Source organism: Lepidothrix coronata, unplaced genomic scaffold (genome assembly GCF_001604755.1).
Source record: "Lepidothrix coronata isolate B3197 unplaced genomic scaffold, Lepidothrix_coronata-1.0 Scaffold38, whole genome shotgun sequence".
In the NCBI taxonomy this organism is placed as follows: Eukaryota; Metazoa; Chordata; class Aves; order Passeriformes; family Pipridae; genus Lepidothrix; species Lepidothrix coronata.
Genome location: NW_016690218.1, coordinates 2,863,556 through 2,881,346, shown reverse-complemented (window position 1 = coordinate 2,881,346; position 17,791 = coordinate 2,863,556). Strand labels below are relative to the sequence as shown.

At 37.7% G+C, this 17,791-nt stretch overlaps 1 protein-coding gene across 2 annotated transcripts in view; it reads left to right on the top strand.

Annotated features, from left to right (window-relative positions):
• Positions 1-17,791, top strand: part of DISP1 (dispatched RND transporter family member 1) — an 89,854-nt gene that overhangs the window by 29,061 nt on the left and 43,002 nt on the right. The gene's annotated exons all lie outside the window — the stretch shown is intronic.

The window sequence follows — 17,791 nt, the reverse complement described above, 5'->3', positions numbered from 1 at the left end:
CTACAGAACCCTCACTGTCTGTGTTGTTTCTACCTGCCTGAGGCCTATTGCTTTAAAAAATATTTCAAAAAGGAACACATTGTATGGTACTTTAAAGCAATGTTCTGTTTGATTATGTACTGAATAATTAAGATAATTTGCTTTTATTGGCAGTAATAATATTGGTATATAAGCTTTGACATTTATTTTTTAGGGGTGAGTACATTCTAAAAAAGATATTTTAGAACCATTTAATGGAAAACTTCTAAAGACCTATCTGTTTCATTTTTTTTTTTTGCTATTGGAAACACAAAATACGTAGGTAGCCAAATTACTTTCCAGCACAACCTACTAGCAGGCAAGAGGATTTCTGCCCCAGTGCTGCAGTTCATTAAAGAGCTGTAAGCAGAAATGCTGGAAAAGTTTGCTGTAGGCATGTGACAAGAGATTCCTGATAACCTCAAGGCTGCCTCCCAAATGATCTTATTAATTCTGTGAGTAAGCCGGGGAAAACCAGTAGGGTTTCTTTGACTTTTGCCCTCCAAGGCTGCAGTTTTTACAGCTTGGAGCAGCTATTAGTAACAATAGCTCTTGAAGTGTAATTTAAAAAACCCCGGGAAGTGTGTTCCTGTTTTTCTTTCTGATGCAGTTACAGCTGACAACTCCTCTTCCTTTAGCCCCCGGTTCAGTGTGCTGCTGTTCCTGGAAACCCGTTTGGAATGTTCTAATGAAGACTTTCACTTGCCTGAAGTACATCAAATGTAACACATGAGCCTGGTTTCCAGCAGAGACTTCATTGTGCGTGCAGTCAGCTGTTTCTCGAGAGTCACACTGTTGGCTGGGTAAGGAAGGAAAGGGTTGCTTTGTGCAGGCTCTGGGAAGTTTTAATTCTTCTGAACTGGGAAGGCTGCTGTTAACAGTTGTCAGCTCATTTGTGTTCAAGGTAACTAACCCAGAACCAGGAAGTGATATCTTTTCTAGCTTTTAGTCAGGAGCATCGATTAAAATTTAGATTGTGTTCTGCACTGATGGATGGAAGAAAGTGCAAAAAGTATTTGCATCTCTTCTTGTGAACGCCTTCTCTTTTTTACCTAGCTTGAAGTGGGATTTTTTTTCAGTTTCCCTTTCAGAATTGTTTTCATTATCATTAAAATCTTCTATTGAAGAGTAACACAAAGAGCTATTTCAAATTGCCCTTCTCCTTATGCAGCACCTTTCAGAGTGGTATCATCCCACCTAGAACTGGGCTACTTCTTTCCAGGTGCCTTTTCTCATTCTGTTTCATTTTGCCTTTGCTTTCCAGAGTTGACATCATATATTCTTGCATTGGAGAGTATCTTGCATTCCTGAGAGTATCAGACACTAACTGTTCTGAAAGGCTTGTATCTGTGGCCTGTTGTCTGGACATGTCATGTCATATATACATGACTGTTATGTCTCTCTTTAAATATTTCCCCTTTTTAAGACTGTTTATTACTATGCAAATTAACCTCAGCCGTTCTTTAAAACTGCTTTTCCAGCTGAAGGTGGGGATGCTTACCTTGCTGGTCAGTCTTAGCAACGTATTTCTTTGCTGTATACCCACATAATTTTGGGACTGTTACAGGTTTTCAGTTTGGCTAGCTGCCTTATCTCTCTGCCTTTAATTCAGATTTGGTGAAAGCAAACCTTTTAAACCACATAAGTGGGAAAGCGCATAATTGGATGGAATAAAGAGTTTTAAAGAGTTTGGTCCTGTCCTCAGGAGTGTTTAACCTTTGGTTACTGCAGTTAGGAGACTATGAAAAGTTCAGGCTTTTTTTCAGCTTTTTAAAATTTTATTATAATTACTGGTTTTGAAGCCAGCAGATGTGTTGCTCAATGCACCAAACAAGTAGATAATTTTATTGTGATTACACTTATCTTTGGAAATATTTTCCATTTTTTGATAGCTGTTAATCCTGAAGTCACATTATAATCCTGAAATGTTATAATATTCAGTATAGCTGGTTAGTATTATTTCCATTATTAGCTTAGAAAAATCACAAAATCCAGTAATGCTATTTGGAAACGTGCTTTTTTTCCTCCATATAGTTTTGATAAGAAAACCTACCTTCTGTAGCTTGCTCATGAACTAGATAAAATGAGAGTTCATATTTCTTTTTATGCTTATCTGTCATTGTTCTTCAGAGACAGCAAAAGTGTCTTAATTTCTGATTTCAGAAATATTTACATCCCAGGACCAGGCCATAGAAACATCTCTCTCCCTGTTAGGTATAATATATGTGGCTGTTGGTGGCATTTAAGCATGTTCTCCTTTTTGCTCCTCACTTTTTCTGGTTAAGGTCTATAAGGTCAATCTTGTAAAATAGTTTCTTAAATACTGTTAGAGACATATTGACCTATGTGGGAAATATTTCCAAATTGTAGTTAGTGACATACAACACGCCTTGGCTTCCCTGCTTTGTAAACCAGCTTTGTGATACTTGGCGAGTTTAGATAGTCAGAGGAGATAGAGCATTTAAAGTGTTTCAGGCATTTTGATTTCTGGTACTCACAACTGATCTCAGATCCCATTGCAGATGGGGTTGAATAATGTGTCTTTATCCCTTCAGTAAGCATGTAGGACAGGCTTCTAACTGTTCATCCCACAGCAACTTCTTGGTTATATGTTGAACCTGTCCTGCACATCTGAACTTCTTGCCATGATAAGCAGTGTTTGTGCAGGCAGGTATTCTACACCCTGAGGCTGCCTACAGGACAGGTGCAGACATTTGCCTTGCCCTATCTAGACTGTTGCTTCTAGAAAGTAGTCTTCCAAGTTTCTGGCTCTGCTGATTTAGATGATTTTGTTATTAGGAAAATTCAGGAAAAGAGGAGATAGAAGGAGGAGATGAGAAGGAAGGAGGGAAGAAAAGTAATAAATAAGAGAAATGGTGCTGTGCCTGGAGTATAAGGAGAGATGGTCATTGATAGACTGGCAGAACTGTGTGAAATGGGTTTGGTACTAACAACCATAGCTTTGAAGTATTTTTGTCCTTGTTTTATAAAAGTTATGTCTTGTCCATAATTGTTTTGCTGCCTTAGACTGAAAAAGCAGAGTTTGACAGCCTCTGTTTTCTTCCCTCTTTCCTGATTTGCACATGTAGTGTTCTGAGTTGGATGTTGAGAAACTGTAGCTCCCCACTGTGCAGAAAAGCAGTTTTAAGTTTCTTTATATTCTTCTGTGGATTACTACATACTTGTACAGATTCTTAAGGAATTCTTTAATATATAGGACTGATGATCTCATTTAGATTCTTATCCACCAAGTTTTCAGCATCCATAAGGGGGGAAAATCCAACTTTATCAGATGGAATAGACACACAAAGAAATGTTTGCTTTGATAACAAAAGAGGCTCAGTGCTCAAAAAGACTTTTCTGGAAGGATTTTCTTCTAGTTAGAGTGCATAATTTGACAACTTCAAAATAATACCATAATATATTGATACTTTTATTCACTGCTTCAGCTAAGATTGCACAATCAATGGCTTTAGTAAGTTTTAAGTAGCCTCCTGTACGTCCTTAGCGACAGATTTCTGTTAAGTAGCAGAATTTAACTCAGTGTGTGCTTACAAACATAAGAAATAGAAAACTGTTTTTGTCTCAGATTACTCAATAGTATCTTGTATGTTTACATCTCCTTTACATTTACTGTATCTTAATAGATTACGGGTTTGATTTAATGAATAAATAGGTTATGGAGTATTTCTCTTTTAAATCATTATGCTGAATGCATGATGCCAGCAAAGACCAAGCTGACTTCCTCGTTCAATAGCAATGACTAAGATGTCCCTGCAGAGACTCCAAAAGATTCAATAGGCATAAAAATGGCACTTAGTTTTCTTTTTCATGCTGTTTATGCTTGCATTTTGTTTGCGTTGCCTTAGAATTTTTTATTAAGCTTTTCTTGAATCCTTATCTATAATGACAGTTTGATTTTTCAGAAGATAATTGAAGTGGCATATACAGTAAAATAACTTTTCTACGGCTTAGTGCTAAATGTTTCCAGCTTTGGGTGCAGTTTAATGGCATCTGTGCTTTATGAAAAATGTAAATCTGCAGTTCTCTAAGGAATGTTTATTAATACCTTTAGTGTTTATCATTGTGCATGAGGAAGGTATACATAATCCCTCTGTGTTAGAAAGACCCTTCAATTTAAATTTATTAAAGATTACTTTACCCTGTCAGGAGCAAAGTGTCCCCTAAATCCAGTTCCCTCCCATGAAAGCGTGAGAATTTCTCCACTGCTTGGGGTCTGTGCAAATCATCTGCACTACAAAAGAGCCCCGGCTTCTTCCATTTTAGGAATCTGGGAAGTGTAAATATTTAGAAGTGCTGGCATAACAATAGCAGAAGTAGAAGAAAATTAAAGTTTGGGGTCCAGTGCTGAGACACATTTGGCTTAAACCGTGGGTGAAAAAAAGAAAAGCTTTTTGGTGAATTGGTGAAAGTTTACAGTTTTCATTTTTAGATTAAGGAAAAAGCAGAACTGTTTTATGTAGAATAAACTACCCAGTTTTGAAAAGGTGGCCTTTGTAGTTCTTGTGTAGGCTTTTTTGCTTTTTCTGCTGGACCCCAGAGTATGTTGTTGTTCAGTTCCTTTCTGACAGGTTGCTGGAACTGATATTTCACTGAGCAAATACCAGCACTGTTAAGTGAACAGAACTTTTTGTGGAAGACTGCAGCTGCCATGAGAACTTCTTGAGTGTAAAGCTTAGAGGCTGTAGGTTGAGTGAATATATGAAGTAGGCTGAAATTAAGACCATGGCATAGAAATTGGTTTCATTACAGGAACTCTGGTGTTTGGGTTGCAAAGTATTTTGCTCTATGAAAGATTTTTTTGTAGCATCTCTGAGATAATTTTCAGCATCCGTTGTTTTCAACAGCTGTTCAATATTGAGCAGAAAGGTTCATCTGTCCTCGGAATAGCAAGAAAATGTATTCCTTATCTTGATAAATTCAGTTCAGCTTGAATAACTCTTCGGATATTAAAACCAGTTTTCTTGGTGCATTTCACTTATCTTTGGGAGATTTTTGGCACTATATTCAAATTCCTAAACGTGTCTAAAGATTGAAGTCTGTTTCTGCCAAAATTTGCTGTGTGACTTATGAGCCTTTATAAAGATCATTATAGTAACTTAAGCTGATACTTGGCTTGTGTTTATACAAGACAACTCCAAATAATCCTTTAACTTTATTTTGAACAGTGCTATGTTTTTCAGAATGAGACCATGTAGAGTTGGCTGAAAAAAGGAAACTTTACTTTTGCAAAGAACTTTAGTGTTTTGAAATGTGATTTTTTTTTCCTTTTAATCCAATTAAAAAAATAAACCAAAAAAATTTTGCATTTCATTGTAGAAGAAAATAGAGTTTGATCTCCACAGGTAGGAGACCCTGCTGGGTAGCCATATCTGATATCTTAGGGCTCTTAACTCTCACTCAGCTTGCTCTAAGTTCTGTAGGTCTTCAGAAAAAGCAAGTTTCCAGTTAGTCCTGTTGGAAAGTCATCAAACTTCACCATCACCTTCATGTTATTTTTCGTTCCCCTTCATATAATTTTGGTTTTTACGGTTTCCAGATGGTAGATAATTCAGCACAGCCCCTGATAGAGTTTGTTGAATTTCAGATCACCTCGTGTCTTCAAGGCTGGCAGAAGTTGCTCTGCAAGAGGAGCTAGATCCCTGAAATACAGTGTCATAGTATTTGGAGACAGAGTTGTTCAGACCACTTCAAGACTTCAGTGTCTGAGTTTCCATATAAATTTCTCAGCATTTTGGTTACTTACTTATATGGATATTTGTTATTCAAAGTTTCATTTGCAGGATGACAAACACTTCAGTATTTAAGTGCCTGTCCTTTCGTGTCTTAATCTTACTGAGGGTGCTTGCAAAATTCTGTGAAGTGGAACAATTCAAAGAAATTGTTATTTCAGTAAGGTCATTTGTTCAACCTAGACAACCTAAAGAGTGTGGTCATTTTTTCAGCCTCGACACCCAGTGCCAAGAGGTGATTGAGCAATGAGGTCTTTCTCTCTACCACAAAGTTACATAAACTAGTACAGCACAAATGACGTTTGCCTGCCTTGTTCAAAATCAGATGTGCCCTGGGCAAAAGGTGATACTGAATCTCACAGCTGATTAATCAATCACTTTTTCAGCCTTTTGCATCATTGTCTGTTATGGGTATGTCTTGGTTGTTGCGTGAGATACATTAGTTAGTAAAACAAAACCCCTTAAAAGATTAAGCAGAAAAAAGAAATTACAAAAGGAACTGAATTTATAATAAACTGAATTTAGACCATGAAACCTGCACTTTATGGTAGTTTAGTGTCTTAATTGCAAATTAGTGTCAATCTACTTCAGATTCAGGGTCTTTGGCAACTGTGGAATTTTGCTCATAGTTCCAAGGGAACTTGTGACCAGGGTCAGTGGGATTCTGTGATCTTTGCACAATAACATTCAACTGGTAAAATAAAACATAACAGAGCATGTTTTAAATCTATCTAAGGCTTGTGAGACTATGAGAACTTTATTAGGTTCCTCTTCAATACTAGTGAACATGCCTCAGTTGTGACAGATGACCCTCATTTTAGCGTAAGATTTACCGTGACCATTCATGGGGTGTTCCATTTCTTCCCCAGTTATTCACCTATAGCACCATTTTTCCTTATGAACCATCAGAATTCAAGTTGTTCATTTTATCCTGTGTAGAAATAGGGATTTCAAAATGGTTTTGGCTAGAATGGAATCTCGTTACTGCTAGGAGTTCTTGAAGTAACCTCTGACAAAGCAGATCAACACTTAGGAGGGACAGCAGGGAAGAAGGTTCTCCTTGTGCATGGGAGGAGCTGAGAGCTTGGTCTAAGCAAATGTAACGCTCCAGTCCCTTGAGGTCCCAACAGCAAGGGACACAGATGTGCTGGGGAGCAGAGGCTGTGCCCAGTGCTGCTTCTACCAGTGCCCCAGTGTCCAAGTTCTGCTGGGACAGTAGGACACAAGTGTCTCCAAATACCTTGCAAAGTTTGGATATAGTTGCCGGGCAGCTGTAGCAGAGCTTTGCGAAAAGGAAGACTTGGATTTAACGCCAAAATCCATCTGAAGGATTTGAAGCTGAGCTTTCTCACTGAGTAGTGGACTCTTAACTACTCAGCTGTTTATTAGATTGGGATCAAGGGCATCCTTCATACGACTAGGAATGCAAAATTTACAGGACCAGAGCAAGGGAGAGTGCAAGTAGGAGAAACAGGACTTTATAATCCAGTGATGAGGTCACTTCCCTGGGAGGGGGAAACACAGGCTGTACTTCAAGGACTGTGTGTGTATTTTACAGGAAACAGTACACAGAGTTTATTAACTGTCTTGGAAGCTTAAGCAGAACTAAGCATAGCCAATAAAGTGGTAGATTGAACAATTTCTGTCTAAGGTCCTTGAGTGAAACTTTAAAGTGGCAGTAATAAACACAGAATGAAAGTAAGATTTTTGTACATAAGGGGGTTTTTTTGTTTTCTTTTTTTTTTCAGATATTGCAAAACTGATTCATTTCTTAACAGAATTTTGCACGGTGAAAGCTTTTGTTTGATCTTATTGTAAACCTCTGTCTAATCTTACTTTAAATGTGCTGATCAAGCTACAGTTTGTATACTTGCCAAAAAAATTATTCTTGATTTGTGTTATAGTTTTAAGAGAAATGAGCATATTTAAAATCAATAGAAATTGTACATCCACATCTGTGGATATAAAATGTTGATGTAATAGTGGTGCATGCCAGAACTCGTATATTCCTCAGTTTATAACTTCAAAGTGAAAACAATGAAAATGTATTATGCATGATTAAATTAGGGTATTAAGACAGGTTCTTTATTTATTGTGTTTACCTCTAATTTAGATGGTTTAAAAAACTCAATTGCTATTAGCTAAATTTACAGTGGCAGTTTTAGGTTTCTAGGAAGCTCCTGTGACCTCTGTAAAGAGGTAATTCAGTGAACCTGTCACTAATAATTTCATTCTGCAGCTAATAGTAATGGGTTTAATCCAGAAATTATGAACTGGGCCCCGCTTCCCTGAGGGAAGTATTTCTTTCCACCTTTAAATGTAAGGAGGCGTGAGCACAGTAAATTTAACAGGACCTGGCTGTCCTTTTTTTTTTTTTTTTGAAGTCATGAGGCTTTTGTGAAGTACTGTGCAGAAACCAGTAATGCACAGCACAATTTTCCTTGAATTTACCTCCCTCTGAAAGCAGACACCTGTGTTTCACCCATGCCATTTTAATGGAATACAACTTTATTTGCTGTCACTCATGTGTTTACCTGCAGCCCTGCAAAGTGGCTCATCGTGGCTGGTATGTTTTAGATGTGTTCTGTGCACATGAAGGCTGACTGTTCTCAGTCATCCTCTGGCTGATAATCTGAAGAGTATGGATGCTCCTGCTCAGTGTTTACAGTAGCCATGCAAGTAGCTTAGAAATGCAGCACTTGTGAAGAAAGTCACAGAAGATAATGGTGTCGTTGAACTGTTGACTTGTTTTCTCCCAAAGAAAAAGTGCAGTCATTCAAGAAGAAACCTGGGAAAATGCCTTCAGTGGCTTTACCAGTTGTACCCCACTATGTTTTAGTATTGAATTAGAATGCTAATCACTGAGTTCTTTTCCATCTTGTCCTAATGAAAGAAATTCCTGTATGTAGGGGACTGGAATTCCAGTTTGTAAGCGTTTCAAACACAGCCCTTTGTTTCTGCTTTGTTATTTTGTGAGAATTCAAAACTAGTTCAGAAATAACTTGTTTTACAGAAAACCTACAGCCAGAAATCGTGCCATGCTTATCACTGCAATTTACAGCTCTACCTTTTAGTTACATTCTGTGTACTGCATGCTTTTCCTTTAGCAATTTTTGAAAGTTTCTCTTTAGTCCTTAGTATCAACTATGAAGCCTATTGCTTTTACAGAATGTACTGTTGTATACACATTATAGGTGTATGTTCTCCTAAGCAGACCTAAATCATCAGTGCCACTGAAAGAAGTGCATCTCCCCACTCCAGCTGGTTATCCTTGCCTGTTATGGTCACTATCCTTACACCAACAAACAAACTTGTGCAAGTATGTGGTGAGTTGAATTTAGAAAATTGATTGGGATTAAAACTAATCCCTGAAGAGGAAGTGTGTGGATGAGCGTGATGAGCACATGTTCGTGTGATAGGCACTTGCCTCTTAAAATTACCACTTAGCTTTGAAATTCCTTGTCCTCTGACCTCAGGCCAAGTATTCCAGGTTCCTTTTTCTCCCTTTTTCCCAGCCCCCTTCCCCTTGAAATGTGCAGCTTGCTCTTACCCCTGGTTTATAATATGCCAGTAATCAAGGAGCTCAGGGTCACCCGTTCCCGCTTGCCGTGCACAAATACTGTTGGTCCTGCCTGGCATCTCACACTCAGTTGTACTGGAAAGGTAGAAAGAACACTGATGGATATTACAGTCTCTTCTAATGCCTAGCAATAACTTGGTGTGCCTTTGCCTTTGAGTAATATGACCAGATCCATGTGATGCTTTTTTGTTCGCCACGAGGAAAAAAAAAATGTAGTGGATGTGTTATGCCAGCATGAAGAACAAGTCATCCAAAACTGATTGGGATGCTTCCCTCAAGGTTAGATTATTTTTTTATTTTGCCCCTAAAGCAAACTCTTTGGGAAAGCCTTTTTTTGCTGATAGATTTATGCATATGCTGTTTTTGAAAGGGCATATGTAAAGATTAATATCATCTGACAAATGGAGCAATCTTTTTGTGGCTGCTCTTTTTTCAATAGCTGATTGGGCTGGGAGTTCTTGCTGGGAAGGTCAGTATCTTGTGCATGCATTGCTCATACTAAAATGGTATCTGGCTGGTGACTGTTAAGCACAATAGACTAAACAAGGCTGTTCTGTAAAATAAGATTTAAAATTATAAAAAGAATATTCAGGTTTTAATATCTGAACACTCGTTATAAAGGTTCAATGGCTTGGTAGTAAACTGATTTCTTAGCTTTATTAAAATCAGCAGTGCCTGTGCCCTGGAACAGGTACTGGCCCAATTAAGTGAGCTGAAAGCAGGGGAACTGCAAGGGGGCCAAGCTTTTCTCCCAGCCATGGACTGGCCGTGCAGCTGCTGCTGCCCCAGGGCTGCCAGAAGGCTTGGACAGCTGCTGTTCCCTTGTCTCCATGTCCGGTATGGAGGTGGTTTGCTGGTGTTGACTTTGTACAGCTGTGGTACTGCAAGCATGTACCCAGTCACTCTTCTTTGCCAGGATATAAAAAAAAATAAATCTCCAGTTTCAGTCTCTAATGACTAGAAGTGACTAGTGTTCTCGCAATTCCCATACCCTGGTTTCTTCTGCAGACTGGTATCAGTCCTGCTGCTTCAGAGTCTTGATCCTCAGAGCCTGGGTACAGAAAGAAACTGTACTCCTAAATACATTTCAGCACCTGATCCTCTTTAGATTCCTTAATTCTTACAATCTGATACTAGAGTTCATGTAACCAGTAGAGAACCGAATCCTATTGCAGTGACTCTGCTGGAAACTGAGCATGTTTAGCCTGTAGTAATTGGAAAAAAAACAGTATTGTCCAACTGAATTTCTGCATACATCAGACTGTAATAAAAGTAATCTAATTGAAGTCTGTTCTTGAATTCCGTCTTTAAGTAGGTATCCAACTGTATTTATTGACTGTAAATCTCTAGAGGTACCATCAGGTTTGAAAAGCATTCAGGAACATCATCTTAGACATTTGGTCAATACTGGACATCTTCAACATAAAAACCTGGTTTGTTAAATGGACTTTGTGCAGAGAAGTAATATATCTGGGTTTGTAATGCAACAGGAATGCAATTTTTGTGTACCCTGTGCTTTTCCAGAGGATTTTTTTATTTGAGAATTGATCAGGAAGGTATACAATTGCAATTTTGTACTGACAACACAAGTTTTGTACTGTACACTCAAGAACTGTGTGGCTCCAAGGAACCTGTGCACTGCAGAAAATGCCAAAGTAGTTTTTTGAGAAGACATGCCTCCCTACCCCCAGGCATAGTACAAAAGAGAGAGAGATAGCATAAAAACAAAGTAGGGGAATGTTACGTGGGTGTTTCATAGTTTAGACTTGTCTCAAAGTTTTTGCCTTAGAGTAGCAGGTGAAACAGCCATGGATCAAACTTAGTGAACAGCTTTGGAAATTATGTGACTTGCATATGATAGCCAGTATTTTAGTCTAAACAGTGAACTCGGAGGGTCCCAGAGAAATCTGACATCTCCTTCTAAAGCTGTGGAGGTTGGTGCTCTGAAAGGTCTGGTTCTTGATTTATCTGAATGTATGAGGAATTCCCAGGCTCACATCTGTTTGCTAAGAGACAGCCAGAGAAGACTGACTTCCCATTTCAGGGGCTGTGTTTGAGTAAGCCTGTGGCAGGCAAGCAGCCTAGTGAGCAAACATTGAGTCTGTGCTCAAATAGCATTTTCTCTTGCCTTGTCTGTCAGGCCTTCATTAGTGTGTCAGAAAAGCTCACATCAAATAAGAGGTCCTCTGTGGGCTCTAGCAATGCTTGTTTACTCCAAACACTTAGATCTTTTTTTTTTTCCTGAAGAAAGAGATTAGCTTTGATGCTTATTTCACTTTCCTAATGAGGAAAGGTGAAGGTACAATGTTGGTTATGCACAAAAGGAGAGGGAGCTCTTTCATGCATTGTTTGAAGGTTTAAGCAGTTAATTTTGAAAATCTTTTAGAAGAGAAAGGAAGTAAGAAGTTGGTAGGGGTTTCCACTTCTGTTTTACTAAGCCAAGGGAACAGCATGGTGGGTTGAATGTTGAACTTGCAATAGGTAGGAGTGTTTCAGAACTACAGTTGTCACCTAGTTTGCTCTTAAATGAGTAGCAAGAACCTTCTACTTAGCTGTGTAAGTGAATGAAATGAACAACAAAATGAATAATTTTCTGATACCTACAACATAAAAGTTTATTTCACACATAGCTGTTTATATTACATAAACATTATATGGCAATACTTATGCAGTTGTAATAAATATTGGTGTTACACTTTTAGTTCCCCTAAATTAAGTTCAGAACAAGCCCCTGTCTTAAAAATAATTGATACCTTAGTGTTCTAAAAGAATCCCTTGCATTGCAAGACTGTTTCCTGAGCTAAGAATATGAATTTGACAAAAGCGACTTTTCCTTCCTTTGCTTCCCTAACTCAAATAGAAATAGTGGTATTTGTGGTATGTGGACTGTTGCTATATGAATTTCTCCAAATGATGAGAGAAAGGCAGCTCTTTGTTATTTCTTTGATTATAGACAAGTTAACCTTAATGTGGTGGTAACTGTAACAATATTAGTAAGGCACATTTCTCCTGTAGTGGAAAAAAATTATACTGTAGTAGTTGCTTTCACTAACATCAGGCTGGTGGTTGTAATTTAAGTACTGGTGTTGTAGAAGTGGTAGAATTACTGCTTTTTATGTCACTTGTTTATTTTATGTTCAGATAAAGCATTCTGTTAGTTTTTCCCTCTGGTCAGTCTGGACTATTTTACAAGTGACATTATACATGTTTGCACTTACATAAGATACACTCACGTTTAGTTACTTCATGGTGGAAAAGGTACACCTGTGAGAAAGGAATGTGAATGAGAAAATGTAACTGTGTGTAAACATGTTTATGCAGCTGCATTTTAATGTAACTTATTATTGGAGCACTCTGCTTAGAGAATGAAACTTTTATAGCTGAAGACAAGCTATTAAAAATTCCTTCAAAACATTGTAAGCTGTAGATAAATCAAGTATAGATATTCAGTTCTGCTTCCAAATTTATTTGTATTTTTAACAAGTTTTCTTGATATTAGTATTTGAAGACTATTTGAGATGCTGATAAAACTGTCTTATAAACTTTCCTTATTAAAGCATTTTTGCAGATTATTAAATCTGATATTTTCTTCTGTTTTTCATGATTAATACACAACTTTGGTTTTCATTTTAGTAATGTAAATAATTTCATCCAGTGTGGGGAATTTTAAAACTTAATAGCTTTTTAAGACTTTTGTGCGATGTGGGACTTGAGTTACTGTGGAGCCTCAGATACGCGTTTCAATTCAGAGTACATGTGGTTTGGAAACATGGAAGATAAAAGGTTTATGTCTATTAGATCTCCACTGAAAAAAATCATTAAATTTATGTATTTATGCTCTGTAAGTAGATAAAACAAGACAGTCTTATATGTCATAAAACTCAACCTTCACATGATCTGATTTAAAATCTCGGGATCTCAGTGAAAAAGTTAGAGAAATACTGCTAGTGCCTTGTTGTAGTTGGGGGAGGTGGGGGGAAGGCTGTAAAATGTCATTATCATACTTTGAGAGCTTTTTAAAGAAATCAATAAAGGAAATAGTTTAGAATCAGGCTGTATTTGTTTGCAGATTCATACTGAACTGACTCTTTAATTACACTAGGGACTGAGAGCACATTGTTCTAGGCACCTCATGAACAATGGAAGACCCTCTTTTACCCCCAGAAATTTATCTCTATGCTTCAACTTTTAGTGTTATCTAAGATGATATGACTTTAAATGTCCAGTTTCCAGAATATTAAAAAGAATATGTTGGTATCTGTTTTATTTAATGTCATGTGTAGAGTTTAAATTTTCCAAATCCAAGCCAGAAGTCATTTGCTTATCTTAAAAAAAAAACCAACAAAAAACCAAAAAAAACACACACAAAAAAAAACCCCACCACCAAAAAAAAAAAAAAAGAAAGAAAAGAAAGGAAAAAAAAACAAGCAAAGAAAAAAACTACCCCCAAAACCCCCCAAAATGCCAAAGAAACTAAACAACAAAAACAACAATGAAAAACCCCACCTGAATAGAGCATGACCAGTGAGCATGTCTTAACATTTTCACTGTCGCTAGTGCTGGAGAAAAAACTGCTTTGCAAGGCTTAAAGGTTTTTCAGCCTGTAAAGTCACTTAATTCTCAGCCTTTCTCGAGGTTATCAATTATGAAAGATTTTGTGATGAAGTCTGGATGAGTGAAAGCTGGAGAAGGACAGTCAGTTCACTTCACGTCATCTATTGATCAGACAGTATTTCGTCCTTGTGGAGTCTGAAAATGGAGGACTCAATACTTAAGGCTTCTGCCTTAGGCATATGATGATACTGAATCAGTTTTGCTCATATTACAACCCATGTTTATAAGAAGGTCTGTCTTCTCCACTTCAAGGGGAAGAAAAAAGAGTGTGTAGAAGAACGCCAATGTAAGAGGATGCTAGTTTTTATAGCTAATATCTTGTATTTAATTCACTTCCTTTTCTTCGTCCTGTATCTCAAATAAATAAACCCACAGATCTAAGTACCAGTTTTTCATTGGTGGGTGCTTTTGGTTTTATATTTTACAATATTCTCTTTCATCTCTGATGGGTAACTTAGTTTGTGAATTAACTCCAATGCTCAGAGGCTCCCCGATGCCAATTTTGAAAGTTTTCCAACTCCATTTCCTTACAAACACAGCCATTCTCTTTTCAGGCTCAGTTTATGTCTGGGAGAAGACAACTCCAATCTGTGTGGCTGCAGTCTCAGATAAGCCAGTTGGTGTCTTCACCTCATATTTCTGGATGGAAGAGCACATGGGAGCCCCATCTAGGCACTTTTGGATACCTCTGCAAAATTGTCAGGCGTGACAATCTGTGGCAGTCTAATAATCTCTGATGATAGACCTAATAATCTCTGATGGATCAAGCTGACTCAGCCCAAATCACTTTCTCAATACTGTGCTGGCACATCCCATGTGGTGCTAGAATCTGGAAGATCACAGCATGTGCCCTCTGTGCTCTAAATAATTAAAATAGATGCTGTTATCTTAGTAATACTTCAAGTGCCGCACAAAAATATACTTTAGTATAAAAAGTAGTAAATGAATGGTTGGTCCCTACCATATTTCTCCTGCTACATTGTTTATTTTAAATGGCATTTGGTAAATTGCCTGCTGCAAGTACTGGGCTGTAGCATGTAAGAGGCAACAGAGAATATTGCGTCCAAGAAAAAAACCACCAGCCAGGAAATTCTGTAGGTGGATAGGAATTGTAATAAAAATTCAGCGTAGCTATAATAAAATATGTGCAGAGTATATGTGCCACGTGCAGAACTCATTTTGTCATTTTAACCTCTAATTGGCTCTTTTATTCCATACTCCCTTACTCTCCCCAGTTCATTAGCAATTCAACAGAATTCCTACAGCACCTCTGGTCCCCTCTGTCTGGCCTTCAGGGATTTCAGAAGCCTCTGGGCTTCTTCCCTGAGCATTCGCTTAGTCCTTCAGCATGAATTTGTCCCCAGAAAACCCCAGACTTCCTCCAGCTCTTATTAACATCCAACGCTGTCAAAGTCTTTCAGCTTCTTCTGAATCTGTCTTTTAATCTTTAAGAGAGTGACACTGTGATGAGAAGAAGCTGTGGTTAATGTCCTATGAAGCTCAGAAGGGCAGGTGAAGGCATCCAGCTAAGAGAAAGTACAGGGCACAGCTGCACCTACAGCGGTGCGAGGGTGGCAGCTCTTGATCATGGGCAGCCAAAGGTGGGAGAAGAAGTGGCCGACACTGGCATCGCCTAGTGTCTTCAGTTTAGGAGAGGCTACGAAAGGGTCATGGCCAAGTATTGCATCTCTTTGGGTCTTGTTGGAAGAGAGTGGTTAAACTTGATGCATTAGAACACAGTGTGTCAGCCCTGCTCTGTAAATACAAGCTTTGGGTTTTTTTGGGCTCATTTTCTTACATATTATATAGGCTACAGTTCATTTGAATATCCAACATTGTTATCATCATAACAGTATTTACTGTTTCCCTAAGTATTGCATATAGAGATCTGGGAACTCTATTGGTATTTTTACTACTACTTGATTTTGTTTGTTAAGCATACCATGAAAAATATTATTTTAAAATCTCAGTAAAAAAAACCCCAAACACTATGATAGAAAAATGGACAAACCATCTCTTATGATAACTAACTTTAAATAATTTTTCTCTGATCAGAACATGAAAAGTACTTTTGTTTACCCAGAGCAGTGTGTCTTTCTTCAAGGGGTTGAAGTTAAAATCACAAATTTTTAAGTGATCCACAAAATCTAAAAACTAATAGTTTTAAAGATGGTGTAATAGTAAAATTTTATTCTGCTAGTTTTCTCTTTACTGGGTGGTGAAACTTTGGGTAGTGAAACTTTGAGACTTTGTTTTATGATAGAAATTCTGTCACTTGTAAGATGTCTTGGTAGATCCATAGGTAGGTGGAACTTCCTGATGCATGGAGCATCATATTGACTTAAACCAGGGCAGAATTAGTAATGCGGATATCCTGCAGATTCTCTGTGTAGATGCATTTCCAGTGAATAGAGCAGAGTGTTATTTCTCTTCTACAGGCTTCCACAATCAAATTTGACATCCCTGGTCTGCCTTGAATCAGTCAAAATTCTTCCATCCTTTCCCACCTTCCCTCAGTTTTCCTGTACCTGCACTCCATATGGTGCAGAGCTCAATTTATTTCCTAATCACTTGCAAATAAAGAAGTCAGCATTTGTCTGATATTGCATTTAAGTATGATGCAGAAGGGGATGTTAAAGGATGTATGATGGAAGTGTCCATACTAGGAATCTGCTGGTGGGACACTGTACAACTGCATCTCTGCAAGGCTAGAGTGTAGCATGGGGGAAAGGTTTCTTAGCTCTTGGTGTTGAGTTTGGTTTTGGTTTTCAGATACTGTAGAGGCAATAATCGACCATGAGTCTGTAACTCAAATATATGATACACTATTTAAATCCCATTTGGACAGGAATAATTTTATTAAGCATAACCTATGAACATACATTATACATTCATTTTACTGTTGTTCTTTGGAACAAAGTATCTGCAGTAAATTTATGTAATAAGAAATTATTTTCTGCAGTGCATATAATCAAAGAGTTTTAGTAGACTAATCCTTTAGATTTTTATAGTACTTTTCCTTCTAGATATAAAAGCAGTGAGCAAATATTATGTGCCTCTTGTCACTTCTTTGAGGTAGTTAGCAAGTACAAGGGATACAGTATCTGCAGTGAACTGATGCACAGTAATATTTACACATTTAAGAAATACTTTTATTAGTAGATATGTTTGTCAAAAATATGTGGAATTGTGTCACTTTGGAAAAGTAACTTTGAGATTATTCTTCTGATGCTCCCAGGGTATATTATGCATTTCACATATTCAGAAAGTGAACACTGTATTGTAGTGCTATGTTCATTTTGAATTATGGTTAAGAGTTACCTGCTTTGTGGTGGTGCTGGTTTGCTCAATAAATATATTTGAGTTTCTTTTATAGGAACTGACCTGGATCATTGGCACTGAATGGCTCTACCTTAGAATAAAAGCAAGTTTTCTGTTAAAGAATCCATTAATGTTAGAAAAATGATGTTTTAAATAGGATCGAGAGTGTGGGGGAGATGAGACAAGGCAGCTGATGCCAGTGAAATTTTCCAGTTGAAGCTCAATGAGAAAGTCAAGGAAGAGTGGTTTAAAAAAATAAGTTTCCCCTTAAAAGTGGGGAAGCAGCACAGTTTCTCACGACCTGCTAAAGACCAGATCCAATGACCAGGAAGAGCTGCCATGTGTAAAAACGTGGACCAGAATTGGGATGCATAATTCTAAGGTCACACTAAGGGAAACTGAGCCTCACTGTTTCCTTTGGTTAGATTTATTTGCTTTACAGAAGAGTAAAGATGCTTATAGATGAGAAATTCCTTTTGCTCCAGCCACTTTAACTTGATCCTGA